The sequence below is a fragment of the Macrotis lagotis genome, chromosome 3, assembly GCF_037893015.1.
Source record: "Macrotis lagotis isolate mMagLag1 chromosome 3, bilby.v1.9.chrom.fasta, whole genome shotgun sequence".
Classification (NCBI taxonomy): domain Eukaryota; kingdom Metazoa; phylum Chordata; class Mammalia; order Peramelemorphia; family Peramelidae; genus Macrotis; species Macrotis lagotis.
Window position 1 is genome coordinate 200,969,045 of NC_133660.1, and position 21,355 is coordinate 200,990,399.

A 21,355-nucleotide genomic window follows, 5' to 3' on the forward strand; every position below is an offset into this window, starting at 1 on the left:
AATTGTGATTACTCAGTGTGCTCCAGAACCAGACTTCTCTAATAGAAACAGGTTTTGCAATCTGATTGGTTCATTTGGCATTTGCAAGTTCTTGATTGATCTTTTAAAGCTTCAGTGTGGTTTTGACTCTAGAATGTCCTGGGAAAATGGGAGATTTAAAATATCTAGAAAGAATAATCATTACTCATATCATATCAATTAATATGAAAAATCCCTGGATGGGCAAAAGGTCACCACTTAACTTTTCTGGAAAAGACAGTCTATGGATACTCTAGAACTACTATGAGGACTCTCCTCCTGAAATGAGAGAAATAAATTTATTTGCTAGTAGTCCAATTCCACAATTTCTCTTTACGTGAGAATTGCCTCTTTTTGCTGGATTCATCAGAAGGTTCAGTTATAGATAGGATTTTTGTTTGGTGACGATGAAATGAATCTTCAAATGGGGTGGCTGTTGATAATCTTGGATTTGGGATCAAAAAAGATGGGTTCTAATAGTTCTGTAGCTATTTATTTATTATATGACCCTAGGGAAGCTACTTAATCCTTCTTAGACTCACCTGCCTTTAACTGTAAAGTGAAGTTGATGATAGAATATATTTAAAATTTTTATGAGAACCAAAATATAAAAAAGAAAGAGAAAAAAATCAAAACATAATCATGATGCTCATTTCAGCAGCACATATACTAAAATTGGAACGATACAGAGAAGATTAACATGCACAAGGATGACACGCAAATTCATGAAGTGTTCCATATTTTTGGTAAACAACCTTTACAACTAAAAAAAATAATCATTTGCATAAGGAGCTTTACAAAATAAATGTATTATAAGTAAGCTTTAATAATGATAATAACTAACTTGATAATATCTTTTTAAGTTGCTGAAGTCCTGATAAGAAAATCAATACATCCAGTGACCTAACTGTCATGGATAGATAAATCCAACACTTATTACTACATATAGAGTAGAATAGTCACCCTCCAAATGAAGGAGTAGAGAGAAACAGAAGTATAGTGGGAAAACAGGACATTGGTGGATATTATCTGGGAGATAGAGAGTATTACAAAATATCCTGTACTCATTTGGATGTTTTTAAAAAATAGCATCATGAAAGAACTGGCTTCTAAGTAAAGAGAAGACCTTTGCATTACATCAACTGGTAAAAAGATCAGAAAGAGTGTTGAGCCTTGAGTTTGTATCATTCGTTTAAAAAGTATGGGCACACTGGATCCAGCATACTTAAATAGCAACACTAGAACCATTTAATATGATAATTGTCAATGCCAAGGTTCTAATTATCATTCTTAATATTTTGTTTATTTAAATTACTTCCCTGACTATATTTTTCCCTAGAATCACTAAAGAGTAATTCTATTTCTTAATACTTTCTAAATTTCTCTTTTAAATATATGACTCTCTATTAGAGTAGGAATGAAAAAAAAAGGTGTTTTTTAGAGATAATTGGCAATGAGGAAAGAGAAAATGAGCTTGAAGTTCCTTCCCTTTTACAATGAATTTCAAAAAAATAGGTAGGTAATATTATATTGCATTATTCAAAATTTCCTCCCTTCCTTCTTCTCATCTTCCTTTATGCTGCCTAATTCTACTCTTTTGTTTGTTTATTTTCAAAGAAATATTTGAAGATTCCTTCATACATTTTTGAATATTTTGACCTGAATCAAGCAAGGACTTATTACTTCAGCAGACTGAAAGCTGAAAATGAATCAAATGCCTGGAATTTTTCAGCCTTGTCTTAAAATTAATTTGAATAACCATCCTGTATTCCTAGGTTTTTAAGCTAAACCTTCATGCTTCCTTACTAAATTAAAACCTATCTCTCTTTTAACCTCTTCTAAACCTTCTACAACACTGATTAATTTTTCTTTCTCTTGTATCTTTCTGAATCTAGTCTTTGTGACTGCATGTTATCATTTGTATGTGACTTACAACCATACCACCTTGGTGTTAGAACCTGATATTAAAAGAATTTCAGTTCTGTGTACATAAAATATTAGATCTAGTTCTGTTTGCATCTCTTGATTACAGAATTCAGTTTTTCATTTGCCAAGTCCTCCTTACCTTTATACTTGTTTGTCTATATACTTGTGTGTGGAGGGAAGATGTATGTACACAAAATCAGAAGTTGATTTGATTTTTTTTCTCTTAAACTCCAAAATGGAAGGAGAGTGTTTTTCTTTCTTATTTTTACACTTTTCCAAGCCTGCAAAACTCTGGTGCACTGCTAACAATAAGATAATGAGATTATACATTCTTTTACTGCTCCCAAGAGGGGCAGTCACTACATATTGTTTTATACTTGTCTTTCATCAGCTCTTATGAGCTGGGGGAAGGGGAAAAGGAGATATGAAGAAAAAGGAGAGGGGAGAGACAGAGATAGAGAAAGACAGACAGAGACAGACAGACAGACAGACAGACAGACAGACACACACACACACACACACACACACGAAACACACACACAAACAGAAAGAGAGAGACAGAGACAGAGAGAGACAGAGAAGTTTCAGTGGACTATAATTTTCTCCAAGACCAAATGTCTGGGGGGCCTCCAGTGTGCTGGTCACATTCCATTCCTTTGATTGGAATTCCATGATTAAACAGAATCCACATTAGGTGGGATGCCCTGAGGTACTTGAGACTACAAGATGGGACTAGAAATTCTGTAAGAGCTGCCATTTCCCTGAGCTTTTTGTTTCTTCCTGTTTTCTGTCAGTTTTCAATCATGAAGCCCTGAAGAAAATTAAATGTTTGTTTAAGAGGTGTTCTCTCCCCTATTCTTCCTATGAGCAATTCTGACCTGTTAGTACTCTTCCATGCAGAGCTGAAGTAGGTTTTTTGTTTTCTTTTGTTTTGCCTAGGCAGAGGAATGCCTTTGAAAAGAGAATGAGAGAGAGAGAGAGAGAGAGAGAGAGAGAGAGAGAGAGAGAGAGAGAGAGAGAAAGAGATATGCCAGGGAAGGAGTTCTCACTCTTCTTTTCTTTGGACTGGTCTACCTGGAGCTCCAGGTACAATTGAATTCTGTACATCTTTGGACTGATAGCTTTGCCCACTACTTCTACTCTTCTTTCTATTATTTTGAGGATCCAGAAAGCTACTTTTCATTCATTCAAGTTTAAAATAAAATCATGTTCCTTCCACCAGAGATACTATAGTGCCACATATGGTGCCCACAACAAATGTAATTGGGAAATAGTTAATAAAATAGAAGTAAAATAAGAAGTAATAAAAAAGAGGTAAAATAAAACCTAGATAATATTGCATTATAAATTTCAGTCATTATACTACCCAAAGGAATATCCTTATGTATGGATTAGTGAAGTCAAAGAGTCAGTTTTCCCAAAACACTGGATCAGTTACTTGTAGTAACAAGTTATGACTCTACTGAAAAAAATTAAGTAGCTCCAATATTTGAGAAAGCTAAATGGCACAGTGAATAGAATATAGTGCCTGGAATCAAAAGAAACTAAGTTCAAATACTGCCTTAGATATTTACTAATTTTGTGAATGATCATGTCACACATGTTTGCCCTCAATTTCCTCATCTGTAAAATGTTGAAATAGCAGCACAACCTCCCAGAATAGTTGTAAGAACCAGTCAGTCAGCCAACAATATTTTTAAGTATATACCATGTGCCAGGCACCATGATATAACTTGTAAAGTGTATGGTGAATTAAAAAATTTAAAATACTAGCTATTACTTTTATTGTGGAAACATTCTCCAATGATGTCAAATTGAACTCAACAAGTATAAAATTTTCAGTAAATCCCAAGCAAAAATAATGATGCCTTTGAACTTGAAGCAGGAGCTCAGATAGAACCAATGAGTCAAATTGAGCCTTATGTCTTCATCTACTAGATGCAAGTCTAAATTTATCAAAGAGAAAGCTATAACTATGATTGTCAAAAGACTCACTGGCATCCTAAAATCAAATTTAAATGAGAAGAATACTTTAGAGCAATTAACACTTAAAGAAAAATAATAGCCATAATGTTCACTTTTGAAATAGTAAAATGGATAATTACTGATTTAAAAAGTTTCCAAACAAAACCTTGTACCTTATGAGTATAATAGAAGACCCACCACTACATGGAAGCTGGGGAAGATTAACACTTACTCAATACAAAAGAAGAAAACAGATACTCTTAGAAAAAAAAATGATAAACTTTTAAAACTTACAGAAACATTCCCTCAACAGATGCCACTTTGCAGAAGAAAAGTTAAGGCTAATAAATGATTTATGACAGAGGATCTTTGAAATTTAAATAATGATTTTCCATGATTTGTAGCCTATGAGGTAAAATTAAAAAGTGAAACCAAGAGGTTCTTGATAAGCAAAGTCTACATTAGCTCAACCAACAATATGCTGTCACAAAATGTTGTCAAGCCATTTGACTTATAAAAATGGAAGGGTTGGTGTTAATATAAGTAAACTATAGAAAGTTCCTTCTCAAGGAGCCTATGTAACATTACTTCAGTCTGCAAAAAAAGAGACAGGTATTGAATACCTAGAAAAATCACTTTTGTACCGAATATCCTAAGATATAATAAATATCCACAGAACAAATCAAAAATAAATATTCTATATTGTAATTGAAGCATATTGCAGAAAAAAAACATAGCTCACAATCAACCATAGTAAAAAATTATGAAAGACATTTCAAATAGATGCTGCCAAATTGAACTTTAAATTAAGGAAGAACAAAAAGTTCTCAAACTATGAACACTTAACTGATGAAATCAAATTCACATGGAATATGTAGAGATATACATTGTCCCCAATCATCCTTTCTACTACTGGGGTTGTCTGATAAGCAGTTTCCCTGAGCCTATAGAAAATGAGTATATAACCCAATATTTTGTTTATTAAATTATAAAATTCAATCACTTTATCTCCTTATGCAGTAGTTAACTGAACATAAAGTAGAATAGCTATTTACCCTAAGCTTGTTTTTATCTTAACTTCATTGATATTAAGATAAAATGAATGATGATGAGATAATGAAGTCAATAATGACAACTATCCACATTTATATAATGCTTTAAGATTGTCAAAGTGCTTCTGTATATTAACTCATTTGACATACTCAAAAAAACACATTACAAAAATATTGCAGATTGTTGTTCCCACTCCGTAAATGAAAAAGCCATAACTAAGTTTGTATATTTCATTGCATACTTCCCAAAAGAATGGTAAAGAAATTAATAATATTTGTACCTTTTGCTATTTTGGTGAGGGTGGTGGTGGTGATGATGATCATAATGATGTTGACTAGAACCTATATTTCATCTTATAATTGAGGAAAGACTTTTTATTGTACTATAACTTATTTCTGTAAGAATTGTTGTATTTATTGTTTGATATTCTGGCTATACTTGAATTTTCGATAAAATAAAGCTAAAATTTACATGGCACTTTACATGTAATTTCTATTTTGTACTCACAAAAAATATGTATCATTATTATTCCCATTTTATCGATTAGGAAATTTAGTCTGAAAGAAATGTCCAGAGTCCCAAAAGCAGCCTGAATTCAAGCTCAAATATTCCTGACTCCAAATCTATCCCTTATCCAACACATATTTTAAATGCCTTACAACTGCCATCAACTAGAAACATTTAGCTCTGAATAACAGTATTGTACCATTTTTAAGGGGGGGGATAATTCATTTGTCTATGGCTTAAGTAAAATTTATATTTTGATTTAGTAAATTAAGTTTTTATTCAGTAATTTTTTTCAAGTTGTTGGGTTAGTACTATGACAGATACTTTTTAGAAAGAGAGAGCCATTATCCATACCTATTAACCACATCTAAAAGCTAACCAAGATGAAAAAGAAATCAGAAAAGTGCATCTTAAAAGTCGTGAGGGTCTTGGAGAGGATCATTTAATTAGAAGATAAAGTTAAACTTCCTTTTATATCCTTATCATTCTTCTGGGATTCGCCAACATGTCAATTTATTTATCCAGAAAGACAGATGAAACTAGAGCCTTCAAAGCAAACAGCAGCAGCTGTTTATAAAAGGCTGGTGAGGAAAAGGACAGCTTTATCACTGTCTGCATCAGTTTAGCTGCCCAAGGTTCTATATTCATGGGATATTCAACCAGCAACTATCAAGTCATTGGAAGTCTGATGCTGAATCCAGGTATGACCCTTTAGAGTCAAAAAGACATTGTCATTCAGAATGATTGAGCTAATAATGCTGGTTGACATTGAATTAAGGGCTTCAGAGTTTACAAAATTCTTTTTGTGATCTCATTTGATCCCCATGACTGCTGGGAAAAACCTGAAGAAACTAAGGATCTGATAAGAGTATCTGGTACTTATATTAAGGTTTTTAAGGTCTCTGAAGTGCTTCACATACATTATCTTATTTGATACCCCTGACAGCCCTGTGAGGTAGGTATAAATGTTATTCATGTTTTTTACAGGTGAGAAAAATACAAGGAACAATGAAAAAGATAGAGGAAACTCAGGTTCAGTGGGTAGAATTTTGGTCTTATAGGCAGGAAGATCTGGGTTTGAATGTTGCCTATGAACTTAACTTAGGAATATGACCCTGGGTGTCATCCAGCATCCTTAGTTATGCAATGGGATAATGATAGTTAACTCATAAGTTTGGGAATATCAAATAAAATAGCATGCACAGAGCTTTCCATATTTTAAAGCATGATATACATTCTGTTTATTAGTAGAGAAGTTAATCTGAGAAAGGCTGTGTTGTTTCCAAGTCATATGGATAGTAAATGATTAAACCAGGCCTAGAATCTCAGTTTTGTGCCTCTACCATATAAGAGATTCTTAAGCTCTTCTACCAAATTGGAGATTCTTAAACTGGGTTCTGCAGGCACCAAAGGGACTGTGGATATATTTAGAGGAAGTTAGATAGGGACAAAATATATCATTATTTTCACTAATCAAAATATAGCATTTTCTTTAACCAAGATTTAACAAACATCATTCTGAGGAGGTTTATGAAGGAAAAATTAAACAAAAAAGGTTAAGAATTTGTGTCAAATGGTAAGAAGTCTCTCAGTGAAAATGATGCTGGTAAACAAGGAAAGAAATAAGTCCCATACTTTCACAATATAAAGAACAGGTATAAGACAACAAACAATTTCTCTTTCTCTTTAAATATTATTAACACACATTTTTAGGTTTTTAGTATTTTTTTTTGGTTTTAAAAAGACATTTTTAGAAGTAACTAAATTGTGCATGATATATCAGTTTTGATTTTAGAATGTGGACTTGGTATCAGTTTTTCTTAGGATGCATATCTTGGGTATCTTCAGGGTAGGGGTATTGACCTTTGGTTTCATACAGCAGCCATCACTTTCCATCACATCTCCTCCCTATTGTTCTCTCATGGCGAATAGCATGGAAAATAGTATCATTTCATAAAATGAGTAAAAGTGCTCTTTTTTTTCAGTGAATATAGGAGAAAGAAACCCAGGATAATTAAGAAATTAGCAATACTCTGGTAGAAAAGATAAAACTGCCTCTTTGAATAGTGATAGCCACCCAGCTCTCTGCTCTCCTCCCTTTACCTAATTAATCTCAAGATAAACTTACCCCTGGAGGAGAACTTTTTGACTTCTCATTTGAAAATGTCTGCTGGGGGAGAAACTGGAGATGAGAGTTTGGAATGATTAAAAAGGCTATCCTCACACATCCAGGTATAACACTTCTAGATTAATCTGTCCATTTCAAATGTTCACCTGCTAATCAGTATGCAATAGGAAGATCAAGAGTTTTATTATGAAATTTGAAGGACAATGAAAAGACAGCTGTTCAATAATTAATCATGAGAAGACCCCAGACACTGTTAATGGACACATCATATTTACCTTGTTATTAAAATACGGGTACCACAAAGATTTTTCCTGAAAAATAAGCTTATAAAAATATCTTGCTTGTCTGTGAGTTTATGTTGTTTGGGGAAATGAGAAAAATTAAAAAGCTGTAAAAGAGTGTCACATTATACATCCACTCAGGTGGAACTAGTGAGGCCAAAATTACAACCTAGTTTGATAGCGAGATAGAAAAGATGGCTCTGTATTATGTGAGAAGACTAATAAGCAGGTGGGAGGAACTTGCTGATCACAAAAAGCAGAGGTAGCGAGAAAAAATTATGGTTACTTTAGAAAACCAAGAGTTAAAAGTTATAAAAAGAACCCAACAGAAAGCCATAGAGAAATGATAGGTGTACAGCCTGGGCCAAGTCAGCAAAGATTTATTTATTGGGCTTACTGTGTGACAGACACTATTAAATCCTCACCATATAATAATTGCAATGCCAATGATAATAGCAACTAGCATTTACATATCACTTTGAAGTTTGCAAAGCACATTACATATATTATCTCATTTAGTTCTTACAAAGACCCTGTGAAGTAAGTATCTCTATATTACCTCTGTATTACAGACAAGGATTGATGTCTATTGATTTATCCAGGGTCAGACAGTTATTTAATTGTCTAAGATAAGATTCAAGCTCCCTGACCTCCAAGTTTAATTCTGGAACCATCTGCTATAGAAACATTAAAAGCCATTTTTTTTTAAAACTGGAAAATAAAATTTGAATTTGTATGCATCACTTCTTGGGCCACACTGAAATTTCACTTGGAGAATTTCTTTCAGTCATTTTTTTGTAAGATAATTGACTGTTATGCCATTGGCCTCCTACTTACAGATATCTAACAGCCCAAATCAAATCAGAGATATATCTAAGTTGGCAGAATAGAGATTTCTTTTTTCTATATGCAGTGTATGCTGACATCTTGAAAATTATAAAGTCTATTTTAATATTCAACCTCCTTCATATATCAAATGCTTATAGTTTTGAGAGAAAAAATGGTATCATTCCAAGAAATTGAGGATTGGTCCTGCAACTGTTGAAGTACCCATAGCCACGAAGGAAAATTACTGATTTCATGGGACAGTTGAAAATTCTCTTACTTTGGATTAGATGGACAGGAGTCTGAGATAAGCCATCAAAATCCCCTGGTAGGAGGAAAGGGGAATAACTTTCTTGCATCTGCTTTCCTCATCAGTATGCAAAAATATCTCTTTTCTTCAAGGATATAGGCTTGCCTCAGAGTGAATCCTTTCCTTGGTCTTTAAAGAATATGTTACAGATGGCATCTAGCCATTTTCTTCCTCAGCTAGGTTGGTCCTCTGACAATTGCCATTTTTTTCCATCTTCATGTCTGTATCTGGAGACTTTCCAGTTCAGTAGAACCTTCCAGAGTTTGTGCTGTTGACTTTGCTTTGGAGATTCAAGAGCTTTACTATGTAAATTCACTCAGCTATCAGCACTTGTCATTTTTGTCTTTGTTATCTTCTTAATTCTACTACTCCTTGTCTACTCCTACAGTCTCCACTGTAGTTCAGACCTTCTCCTTAACTCCTTTTGCCTAGGATACTTAATATCTTATATTCCATATACCAGACTCCAGAATATCCAATATCCAATTCACCCCACACATAACTGCTTGATTAATATTTCTAATACATTACTCTGTATTATTTCCTCTGTTTGAAATCTTTCAATAATTACCCAAGGCATCATAGTAGCACTTTAGTGGAAGATACAACTCTAAAGTTCCTTTAAATATTGTGAACAAACAATAACAGTGAATTTCAAATACAGTATGGATGCATTTTCTTCTAATTTGTGTCTATAATCCCAAATTTGCACACTTAAAAGTTTGCTTTAATTCCCTTGATAGCCTCTAGTCATTTCAATCTTTAAATTTCATGCCTAAATTTTTTAAAATTATCCAAGTAACAATAAACTGGAGCTGAAAAGCTTTCAGCCAAAATCCAGAGGGAATTGAGCTAGTCACAATCGAATCTTCCACCATCAATAACCAATTTAAACCATTATACCAATTAAATATCCTTCTGAAGCAATCTTAATCAACCTAGACTTGATAGATTTCCTGAAAGAATTGCTTAATTAAACTCTTTATAGAATAAGTGATTCTGCTTAATAAACCTATGCCTACAGGAAATAGAGGGGAAAAATTTGAAGTTAACATGTAGGAAGACACTAATGAGAGCTATAGAGATAGTAGCAGGAGAAGTACTCAGCAAAACTCTGAAGTCAGCACACTTGCCGTTCTTCATCCATTCTTGGTTCTTTTCTGCACTGCATCCATCCCTTTCCCTTCTCTGACCATTATAATATTCTCTCTGGAAAGGAGCTACTATCAGTAAATTTCTTTTAACTTCAGAGTGAATTTAAGTCAACATTGTATTTAGGGGCAGTGTGCTGTGGTCAATACGATGTTGATCTTGGGGTTAGAAAGTCAAGGATTCAAAAAAATACTAGTTTTATGACCTTGGACCATTAACTTCACTGTTGCTTGAGCAATCCCCTCAATTAAAATAAACCTCCCATTGTGACTTACCTAGATGTCCACTCCTACAGCAGCAAATTAAGATAAAATTGTAAATTTGTTTGATGTTTTGATACCAAGTCATCATAACAGACTGGATTTGGTTAGGTTTGCTTGTTTCATTTATTTTTTTATAGCTTCAATTTCCCCACTAAGAATGGGAAACTCATTATGACCACCTCCCTTACTATTAGATCATTGAGACAGGTTTTTTTTAAAAAAGAAGACATGAACCATCTAAGTGAAATGTATGAACTCATCACCAGATGAAAACTGTGTTGGATAATAATTACGGTATTCACAATAGAGAAGGTGTGTGAGTTCCTGTATATGTATATGTATGTATTTTCAAAGGATAACTCATTTGCTAAGCCTTGGGATAAGGATCCTACACCTAAATGCATTAAAGAAATCAAGCTATTAATATGCTACATGGTTGTGTACACACACACACACACACACACACACACACATATATATATATATATATATATATATATATATTTAAAGGGATATGCACATATGTCAATTTAACATATCAACTCCATGGATTCAGACCTGTGAGGCAGTATGATATAACAAGAAAAAGGCAGTATGATATAACTAGAAAGAGGGATAGGCTTGAATTCAGTAAGGATTTAAAATGTTATCTCTTACATTTGCTAGGTTTATGACTATAGATCAATCCCTTAAGATCTTCTTTATCCTATTTATATTTTGATACATATGAAAATATATATGCAAGTATATCTATCATACTAACATGTATATGTGGGGAGAGAGAGAGAGAGAGAGAGAGAGAGAGAGAGAGAGAGAGAGATTTGTTTGCATGTTGTCTCCTCTCATTAGATTGTTAAACTCCTGGAGGGTAGAGAATGTCTTTTGTCTCTTTTTTTGGTATCCTTAGGGCTTAGCACAATCTGGCACACAGTAGGCACTTAATAAATGGTTACTGATTGATTGATTGATGTTATCTTCTCATCCTTGAATCTGTATGATAAAAATACCTATGGTAACCATAACTATGTGAGTCAAATATTAATGCTTATTGATTCAATCAAAAGCATTCATAAAGCACCTACCAAGACCTATGTGAGTCAATAGGTATGCAAATACAAAAGTGAATCATCACTTGTCCTTGAGCAGTTTATAATTTGTGAGAAAGGATAAGGGGGAGACATAAACAGTTTTACAGCCATTTTCAATATATCTGCAGTAGGTAAAGTGTACAGCCAGCAAGACTTCTTTGCTTTTCAAAAGTATTGGAGATTCAAGATGAAGAATTCTCAGGAGTACTACCCCCTGACTCCTCCTTACCTCTGGAAATGTTCTATAATTCAAGTCTCTCAAGAATTCCCTTCATGTCTCTGTTCAAAATAAAAACTAAGTGCAGTTACCCTGGTATCTCTTACGCAATAATAGTTAATTCTCTTAGTCCTTTTGCAGTTTCTTCACCAATGACAGTTAATTCCCTCAGTCCCAATTGCTCACAAAATAACAGTTAAATATTTTCAATCTCAAATAGCATGACAGTTAACTGTCTTGTCATTTCAGACTCTTTACAGATGACAAATCTCTCAATCTTTCTCCTCAGAAAATAGCAGATTAAGCTTAATTCTTTCATAGTAACTCCACAAATGCCATCTACCAATAGAGTTAACACACCCAGTTTTTGTGAAAAAGGATCTCTCTCTCTCTCTCTCTCTCTCTCTCTCTCTCTCTCTCCTTGTTTCTTTCTGTCTGTCTCTCTCTTTTTCTGTATGTGTATATGTGTCTGTCTGTCTCTCTGTGTCTGTCTGTCTCTCCAGCCCTCTTTCTCCCTCTCCTCGTAAATATGTGTTTTGAGACAAAACAAAAACAAAACAAAACTTCTTTTCTCTGAAATTCATTTTTCTATTATATGAAATTGATGGATTGAAGTGGATAATCTATTGTTTTTTAAAATATCTATGACTATGAAATTAATAGAAATTATTTAATTAAAAACAATTCCCATATATCCTTTTTTAAAGGACCCATGTTATAGAGGTCTAAATTTATGTCCACATTATCCAGCAGCAACTGATCAAAAGAAATGCAAAAATTAAACTCATTTTTCTGTCCAATACTGAACTCTTGAAATTATTCAGCCTGAACTTTTTACTAAATTGACTTATCAATATGAAAAAAATGTTTGTGTTAGCTATGATATGTGTTAGCATACATGAATAAGGTAATAGAGAAAAAACACCATGTGATAAAATTCTATCAGAATTAGAATTGTAAAATATGTTTGAAAAAACCTCAGAGAAAATATAGTTCAAAATTTGCCTGCAAAAGAAATCCACCTCCATCCCCTACAAACATAGCCATCAAGTAGGCATTCTTTTTTTAACAAGTTCTATTTAAAGAGGAGCCTAACTAAATTTTCAAGAGACAGAATGCACACAAAGATCCAGTGAAACAATTCTCCAGCCCAAGGTAACCTTGAAGATTATGGGAAGGCTCTGTTTCACTGGGTGGAGGTGGGCAGAGCAGCCAGAATCAACACCAGAGCAAACAGCCTGGGAACACCAGCTCCTGGCAGTAGAAGCAGTTTCCTGATCTGCCAACCCAGTGAACACCAAGCACAACTTAGAATATCAACGAGGGTAACCTCTGCCAGAGGGAACATGAAGTCTAGGCCGACTTGGTCCTCAACAAAGATTTGGCCCTTAGCCCAGCAGTAGTAGTCAACAAAGCCCACATCCCAGAAAATGGAATTAGACCCACAGAGTCACCTAGAGAATCACCCTCAGCTGCTTCCAGAGCACTCAGCCCATGGAAGGTAAGGAGATGGGGGAGATGATCAAGGTCTCTCCTCTCAGACCCTGGTCATAATCTGGGCCCCCATATGGAAATAGTGGAGCAGGGATTCTCCCCCCAGCTCTAGTGCAGATGTACTTGTACTCATCCACAGACCAGAGCACAGGCAAGAGAGCTGTCAGAGCCTCTCATAATACCTGGAAGGAATTGAGGTCCTTTCAGGAGGTGTCCCAATAATACTCAAATGTTTAAGAAGCATTCCAAAACCAGAGACAGGATGGTGAAATGAGGAAACAGAGAAAAGGAACCACTGATGCACATGGAGGATCAAAATACATGTTTAGAAGATGACAAAGTCTAAGATTCTGTATCCAAAGCCTCCAAGAAAAATAGGAATTGGATTCAGGCTATGGTAGAGCTCAAAAAAGATTTTAAAAATTAAGTAAAGGAGATAGAGGAAAAATTGGGAAGAGAAATGAGAGAGATGCAGGGGGAAAAAAGAAAACCATGTGAGCAGCTTGGTGAAGAAGATCTAAAAAAGTGCTGAAGAAAATAACATGTTAAAAACCAATTTAAGTCAAATGAAAAAAGAATTCCACAAAGTTAATGAGTAGAGGAATGCCTTAAAAAAGCAGAATTGGCCAGATGGAAAAGGAGATAAGAAAATTCTCTAAGGAAAACAACTCCTTCAAATGTAGAATGGAGCAAAAGAAGTTGATGACTTTGTGTGGCAAGAAACAGTAAAACAATATCAAAAGAATGAAAAAGTAGTAGAAAATGTGAAATAGCCCATTGACAAAAACAACTGATCTGGAAAAAACAGATCCAGAAGAGACAACTTAAAAATTATTGGGCTACCTGAAAGTCATGATCAGGAAAACAGCCTTGACTTCATATTTAAAGAATTTCTACAGGAAACTTGCCCTGATACCCTAGAAGAAGAGGGCAAAACAAAAATTAAGAGAATCCACTGATCTCTTCCAGAAAGAGAACAATGCCCAGGAATATTATTGCCAAGTTCCAGAACTCCCAAGTCAAAGGAAAAATTTTACAAGCAACCAGATTGAAGCAATTCAAATAGTGTGGCAGGCTCATAGGTCTTGGAATATAATATTCTGGAAGGTAAAAGAGCTTGGAAAGCAACTGAGAATCAACTACCCAGCAAAACTGAACATCTTCTTACAGGGGAAAAGATGGATTTTCAATGAAATGGGAATTTCAAATATTCCTGTTGAAACAGCCAGAGCTGAACAGAAAGTTTGATCTTCAAGTACAAGACTCAGGTGAAGCATAGAGAGGATGGATGAGAAGGGTAAATTACAAGGGATTTAGTGATAGCCATTATGTGGGATTTAATGATAATGATGCATGGGAAGATGATTCTGATAACTCATATGAACTTTCTCACTTATTAGAGCAGTTAGAAGGAGCACTTGTAGACAAGGCACAGGAGAAAGCTAAATTTGAAGGTATAATATATTGTAAAAATGGAGTCAATTGGGTGAAAATGAAATGCACTGGGAGAAAAGGGGAAAGGAGGGGTAGAATAGACTAAGATATTTAATGTAAAAGAGTCAGGAAATAGCTTTTGCGATGGTATGGAAGGGAGGAAGGTGATTGGGGAATGAGGGAACCTTTACTCTCATCAGAAATGACTCAGAGAGGAAACAACATACACAATAGGATACAGAAATCTAGAAGTAAAAGGAGAGGAAAGGGGATGGGGGAAAGGGATGGAGGAAGGGAGGGGGAATGTAGGTTATAGAGGAGAGGGTAGATCATGTGAGGGGTAGTCAGATATAACATATTTTGATCTCTGTCTGGGTCTACGGGACTGGGTGGTTGCTAGACCTCTGGGGTGGTATGTAGGCTTCTGGCTGCTTGGCCCCAAGTGCTCTGTCCACTGAACCACTAGGCTGCCCTATAGCACACTAGAGGGCAGAGTAAAAGGAGAGAAAGAAATATAATAAATGGTAGTGGAAAGGAATTGATGGAGGAGATTACAATAAGCAAGAACAACTGTGGAAAAATATGGAAGTAACTTCTCTGCTGGATTTATTTATGATAAAGAATGCAATGGACCTCAGAGACAGAGCTAATGGTATCTGAACACAGACTGAAGTACATTTTTTTCTCTTTCTTTCACTTTATTTCTCATGAGGTTTCTTTTTTTTATTTTTGTGGGGGGAGGCATTACAACAAGACAATTTTAGTAATGTATAAATAAATAAAAATGTAAATTAAAAAATAAAGAGGTACCTAATCTGTCCAAAGGACATCTATTCAACTTGTACTTGGACCTAGCTATCAGAAAGTATTAAACCTTATTTTTCTCAGTTTTTCCTGTTTTACCCTAAGGATCAAAGTTAAATAAAGATGACAAGTATTTATTGTTTCTTAGATTCTCAACGTTGGAAAGAAGGAGTAGAGGGGAAGAAAAAAAAATAGCTGAAATTTGAAGGAAATCATGGAAGCTAGGAGACAAAGATGAAGCAAAGCAAAATTAATAAGGAAAATGGCCCAGAATAAGGAGACTAAGTGTCTTATATAAGGAATATAGCAAGGAGTTCAGTGTCACTCAGTCACAGAATACATGAAGGGGAATGAGGTGAAAGGTGAAAGAAGACTTGAAAGGTTATGAGCTTTATGAGACAGAACATTCAATATTTGATACTGAAGGAAATAGAGTTTATTGAATAGGAGAGAATAGGGAGAGGTAAATTTGTCAATCCTGTAATTTTGGACAACTGGTTGAGTTAAAGATGGCTTAGGGCAGGGAGATACTTGAGACAGGGACTTCAACCATCAGGTTCTTGGAATTGTACAGGTGGGATGTGATGAGATGCTAAACTAGGCTAAGTGGCAATATAAGAGAAGAGAACAGGTCACATACAAATTCTGTGAGAGTAGAAATAATAGAACTTCACAGTGATAGTAAGAATAGTAAGAATTTGAAGATGTCATCTAGGATGTGAACTTAAATAGCTGGGAGAAGGGTGATATTCTCAACATTATAAGGAATTATAAGGAGTTTAATTTTGAAAATATTGAATTTTAGATGAATTCTGAATTGTAGACATTACTTTCACGATACGGAACAGAGAGTAGAAGATATCAGACTTGGAGTCAAGAGAAAGATTAGAGTTAGACAAATGTAAAAGAACAAGGATAAAGTTGTATATCTCTTCCTCATCTGCTAATGTACCAAGTTTTCTATTCCTCAAATTCTCTTATTTCTTTTCTTTGAATATTAACTTCCTAATTATCGTTTAGAAATCATCTTTTCTTTTGGGCCATCTGTTGGTGATGAAGTTTTGCCTTAAATCATTCATAACAATTTGTTTTGTATTATACTTATCATATATAATTCCAATTAAAATTATTTATATTAATAATTTCCATTCACACAGTAAATGCCTAGGAAGCATAAACAACAACAACAACAAAATTCCAATAAAAAAGAAGGTACAAGGTCTTATCTTATTTTTTAATCTCCCCTATATCTAATATGATAAATGTTTGATGTTAATAAATGTTTGATGATTTTTCTGTTTTTTTTAATGTCATGAGCCAACCGTCCATGCTCCCCCAAGGAATGACGACTCTCATTGATTTGATTCCATTTTGAGATATTGACCTATTGAGGTTTTCCCCTCCATCTCTTAGTCATTATTTAAAAAGGAAATCTAAGGACTCATTCCCAAATAATGCTTTCATATGTTAATGAAAACATCAGTATAAAGGAAGCAAATTTTATTGATTTTTTTTAATGTTTATGAACTACAGGTTAGTTACCTCTATCTTATGTATTGATCTGCCAAGGTTTCTTCAGATATATTGATATAGCCTCCATCTTCCATATAGGCATTCTATATAGAATATGAGTATTAGATTTGGTATAGTCTTTATGTCCCCCACTATAGAATATCCTTAAGATATTCAGGAATCTACAAATAAATACAGACATAAAGCAATCATATAGTCATTTAAAATTTCGCAGAAGTTTAAATACTTTGGGGAGTTGCTTGACAAGTATTTCTTTCACTTTCCACCATCATTATCTGATAGTAGAATTAAGAAGGGTTACAAGGTGCTTGATGTGACTCTTTTCTTCCTTCCCGTGAATGTCTCCATGGCAGTTCATTTCCTTTGAAATGGTCATCTAATGAAAGAAATCTTAGCACAAAGGTTCTTAACCTGGGGTTCACAAATTTCAGGTAGTCCAGGAAATTTTTTCAATATATATTTTGTAGACAAAATTTCAATATAATTGTTTCCTTTATGATTCTATGTATTTTCTTGCATTTAAAAACTTTAAATTCTGGGAAGGAGTAGAAAAGCTTTTTTAGATTTCCAGAGAGGCAAATAAAGTTAAGAAATTTTACTCTAGGAGGTTTTGTTTCTGAATTTTTGAATTCTTGAATCCCTGACATTAGAATTACTTAGTAGTCAACCTGAGAGATTGGGAATATCCATTTTTAGGAACTCTTCTCCTTGAACATCTGCTCAGAATAAGAAATAGAAAGGCAAAGGAAGATAGTAAGAAGGTAGTTTCAGGAACTTCATGTATTTTACCTAAGAATTGCCACTTTTTTTTTTTACTTTTTGCCACTAAAGTGTGGTTGGTAGGGGAAGGTAGGGCAGAGAAATCTATTTCTTTCCCTTCGGCATTTCAATGATGATGTACAAGGTACATAAAGTGGTAGAAAAGGAGGTAGCTAGGTGGCAGAGTAGATAGAGCACCTGCCCTGGAGTCAGAAGGATCTGGTTTCAAATCGGCCTCAGAAACTTAATAATTGCCTAGATGTGTGACCTAGGGCAAGTCACTTAACCCCATTGCCTTAAATAAATATATATTTTAAAAAGTAGTAGAAAAAGTTTCACAACTTTTTCAAAATAGAATCATTTCACAACTGGCATTAATAAATTGCAGGGGAAGAAATGACTTTTCCAGACAGGATCTGAACCCCACCTTCTCAATTTTTCCAATCAGTTATCATTCATTCCATTCACTAGAAACTATGGGATCAAGGTACTATCTCCACTGAAACTTCCAATAGATGAGAAGTTCTTAATTTTTGTCTGTGTATCTTGTATAAAAGACTATGGGACCCTTTTCAAAATTATACGCATATATGTACATAAATACACATATAAATACATACATGTATATAATTATACTAATTGCATGTATAAAACATATGTATACACATTAAATATAATTATACATGTATGTATTTAAATACATATATATATATGTATATATATATATATACATATATATATATGTCTTTGGATGAATAATTCAGTCAAAATTCTATGGGTGAAAGATCTATAAGACGGCAAGTAGAGGAGGTAGATCAGCCAATGTTGAAATAGCATTATACTGAAAAAATTGAGTAATAATCATAAAAGGCCATGATATTTCTAATGCCCAAAACTTAATGAATTCTAGCATGGTCATTTTCCTTTAATTTGACTAGCAAACTCTGTGCTTCTAAGGAAGAATGCTGGTTTTCTTTTCTATTCCTTTTGAAGTCCCTAACCCTGGGTACTCCAACGTCTACATTAATGTAAGAATAAATAACTGTTCAACTTTAGCTTGCAACCTGATTTATATATGTCAAAAAATAACCAGACCTCTGGTAGCAAACAAACTCCTGGGAGCAGCTAGTGGTTCAGTGGATGGCTCTGAAGTCAGGAGGACCTGAGTTCTAATCCAACCTCAGACACTTAATAATAACCCAGGTTTGTGACCGTGGGGAAATCACTTAAACCTATTGCCTTGCCAAAAAAAAAACTTCTAGATAGAAGAGATATTAAGAATTATAAAATCTATTCATCTCATTTTTACAGTTGAAGAAACAGAAGCATACTTACCAAAGGTCCTAAAGCTAGTTAGTGGTAGAAATTTAACACTGGTCTCCTAACTACTTCTCACTAATAAACCAATTCATTGTGTAAAGCCTTTTGGGCTTTTCTTCACTTGATCTATGTTTTCTGATATTTTTACAGATTAGAGTCTCACATTCATAGACATGGAAGAAGCCACAGAGATGATTTAGTCAAGTTTGGTGAAGAGAAAAAGAAATTGACTGGTATAAAGTTAGACAAACTGAGACAAACAGGTTCTCTCATTTGTTAACTATTTGACCTTGGACAAAAACTCAAATTCAGGGGTATCAAGTTCCTCATTAGAATAAGGAGAATGTTGAATTCATTCAACAAAATTATTGAGCAACTCCTGTGAATAGATAGTACTATAATAAGTTGAAGGATAGGTTGGTATAAAAATAGTTTAGATATGTCATGTCTCCTGCTCCCAAGAAATAGGATGATAAAGTTCACAGAGATAATAGAGAATACCACAGGAGGAGTGACTTAGTCACAATACAAAGTGCTTATGTGTGCTCTAATGAGAAATGTCATTGTTGATAATCAAGAAAGGCTTCTTGACTAATGTGCCATTTAAATTTTATTTTAAAGAATAGATAGGAATTCAAAAGATAGCAAAAATGCAGGCATTTCAGATGTGAATATCTGACATAAAGACATAAGACATAAAGACAAAAAGACATAAGAAGAGTATTGGGTATATTTGGAGGGCAAAAACATCTCCATTTTGACCAAGATATAGAATTAATTAAAAAAAAAGTCTAGGATTTTTTTACAAGGAAATTATGGAAATACAAGATGATACAAGTCTGTTGAGAGCCTTAGCTTTCAGGTGAAGGATTTATTTAGATTTTAACAAGAATTAAGATCAAAGGACTGACACAACTAGATCTCTGCATAAGCAACAACATTATAGCAGCAGTGTGGAGACTGAATTAGAGGAAGGAGAGTGTTGAGCTTTTCAGAAGACTTCTTTATTACCCCAATACCATGTAAATGAGGGTCCGGATTAGAGTACTGACAATGTGAACAATGCAGAGAGAATTGATACAAGTGATGCTGCAGAGATATAACTGGTAGGAATTGAGAGCTAGTTAGATATTGGAAACAAAGGTAGTAGAATGATCGCAAAAAAATATCAAAGTTTCTACCATAAGTAGCTTGTTGAATAAGAGAATCACAAGTAATATTAATGAAGTCAGGAGAAAGATGTTTAAGGGAAAAGAAAATGGGTTTTAATTTGGACTTGTTGACTTTGAGATGTCATTGGGATGTCAGGCTAAAATGGCATTGGCAGTGGCAGAAGAGAGGTCTTCTCTAGAAATATAAGTCTGGGAGTCATCTAATTAGAGATAGTAATTAAATCCAGAGTTTCTGGAAAGAATAGGGCAAAGTAAAGAAGTATAGAGCATAGCTACCATAAGGATATGGGAAATACATGAGGAGTCAACCAAACAAATATTTGGAATGAGTGGTTTGGGAAGTAGGATGAGAACCAGGAGAGTATGGAGACTCTGAAAGTGTGGTAGGAGATAATATCTAGATCTAGAAGGATCAATAGGATGATAGAAGTGATCAGTAGTGCCAACTGCAAGATAAAGATCAAAGAGGAAAAACAGGTAAAAATATCTCACTGTATTTAATGATTGAGATGACCTATGAGAAAAGACTTTCAGCTGAGGGATAAACCAGATCATAAGAGATTAGAATGGATGATAAAGGAGCAGAGAAATGGGTACAAGTAAATGTTTTCAAGTAACTTAGCAGTTAAAGTCAGAAGATACATGATATTTAAGGACCCTTTTGATTACACTAGCTTATGACTACTCCTTACAAAGTTGTTGGGAAAATTAAATGACACAATCTGTGATCGGGTTGTTCTTACTCATAAAATGTTATGTAAACATGGGCTATTACAAATAGTATCTAGAGAAAATGACTTGTCAAAGATTATATAATAAATTAGTATCAGACCATGGAATGGACTCCAGAAGTTCTCAGATACACTAAATTTTTTCTGCTTAGATTCATTGTTGACTAATTCTATCCTTTTCCATCTGGTAGTATTAGAAAACTTTTCCCATTCATGCCTGAAAAGTTTTGCAGGAGCCACTCATGATGTCTAATTCAAATAAAAGTCAATCTATGCACTCATGTGCAGGGTTTATGCTAATGGTTGATTGTGGTAAAGACATTTCAAGAGCCAACAAAATGCTTCCAAACTAAAATTCTACTCTGACATTGATAA

At 34.2% G+C, this 21,355-nt stretch overlaps 1 pseudogene; it reads left to right on the forward strand.

Annotated features, from left to right (window-relative positions):
- Positions 1-663: 663 nt before the first annotated feature.
- Positions 664-763, forward strand: LOC141519700 (U6 spliceosomal RNA; annotated as a pseudogene).
- The last annotated feature ends 20,592 nt before the right edge of the window (positions 764-21,355 follow it).